This window comes from Gekko japonicus, unplaced genomic scaffold, assembly GCF_001447785.1.
Source record: "Gekko japonicus isolate JY-2015 unplaced genomic scaffold, Gekko_japonicus_V1.1 scaffold2969, whole genome shotgun sequence".
NCBI classification, from domain to species: domain Eukaryota; kingdom Metazoa; phylum Chordata; class Lepidosauria; order Squamata; family Gekkonidae; genus Gekko; species Gekko japonicus.
In genome coordinates, this window is record NW_015163177.1 from 67,591 (window position 1) to 69,058 (window position 1,468).

General features: G+C 48.6%; 1 protein-coding gene across 1 annotated transcript in view; it reads right to left on the reverse strand.

Moving 5' to 3' along the window:
* RNF165 (ring finger protein 165) overlaps positions 1-1,468 on the reverse strand; it is a 38,653-nt gene that overhangs the window by 28,808 nt on the left and 8,377 nt on the right. The gene's annotated exons all lie outside the window — the stretch shown is intronic.

Sequence of the window (1,468 nt, forward strand, 5' to 3'; positions counted from 1 at the left end):
CCCAAACACTCCAGCACACTTTCTTTGATTATTTTATGACTCTTTTGATTTCTAGAAGGCTGGTACTCTTTCCAGTACCCAGACCCCTTCTCTTGAAACACCAGTACTCGTCCTGAGTTTTTAACTAACTCTTAAGGTCTCTAAAAGCAGTTTCGAACCACACCAGGCCAGGGATCTCTGCACTCTTCAGAGTTAACTCCCTGTTTAGACTGGGTAAGGAAATTCTCCTCTCTCTAGAAGATCTATCCCCTTTCCTTGGCCCACATGGGACTCTGCCTGCTTCCCAAACTTCCTTGCCAACTTTCCCCGAGTTCTCCTGTCTGGGTTAAACTGATCTCAACCAAGTCTGAAATCAGACTCAACTCAGTCAAGGCAGAAATCTGACTGAATCCTCCTCAGTATCCAGTTCAGAAGTCTTTCTTTGTTCAGCTGAAGCTAACCAATCAGATCCCTTGGAGCAGCCTGTCACTCAAGGCTCGCTGTTTCTGTGAAAAACTAACCCTTCACAGTCCTTTAGCAGTTTGTACAGCACTTCTAAGCTTTTTAAAAATGCACTCCATCACAGAGACTTTCCCAGATAGTTCTCTTAGTAGCTATGCTCTACCGTCCCTCAGGCATAAGAATATTTCAGGCTTTGGCAAAGACCCCTGAGAGCAGGAAGACAGGCTGAATGAGACAGCATTCAAAAAAGCATTAGATAAATGGGCAGAACTGGCGGGCCTGCTATTATCCCCTGTGTTGGGGAATTTTTCCTGGAAGAACATTGACGCATCTCCCCTTCATTACATGCTTCCTTGGGCGGAAGGAATAATTTTTATTCTGTGACGGATCCGCCCGCTGTAGGGCTCTTTTTGTAGCAGGAACTCCCTTGCATATTAGGCGACACACCCCTAATATAGCCAATCCTCCAAGAGCTTACAGAGCTCTTCTTACAGGGGCTACTATAAGCTCTTGGAGGATTGGCTACATTGGGGTGTGTCGCCTAATATGCAAAGGAGTTCCTGCTACAAAAAGAGCCCGATGGATTTACAAGTCCAAAAACTGTAGGATTGCCAGCTCTGGGTTGGGAAATTCCTGGAGATTTTCGGGGTGGAGGCTGGAGAAGGCAGGGTTTGGGGAGGACAGGGACCTCAGTTACAATGCCATAGAGTCCACCCTCCAAAGCAGCCATTTTCTCCAGGGGAGCTGATCTCTGTAGTCTGGAAGATCAACTGGCATTCCAGAAGGTGTTCGGCATCCCTAGGAGTTGGGTACCGTAACTTCACCATCTGAGCTGAGTCCTTAGGGCAGGTCACAAATCAGTGCTCCCTCTAAGCTGTGGAGTCTTGTGAGCAAAAATTCTACTTTGTGAGCGACTGGCATTAAAGTTGTGAGCGGGCCATTTGGCTGCTGTAGGCTTGCCAAGTCCCCCTGGGGGGCGGGGAAACCCCCGCCCCAGAGGCCCGTTCCCCGCCACCGGCGGATCAGG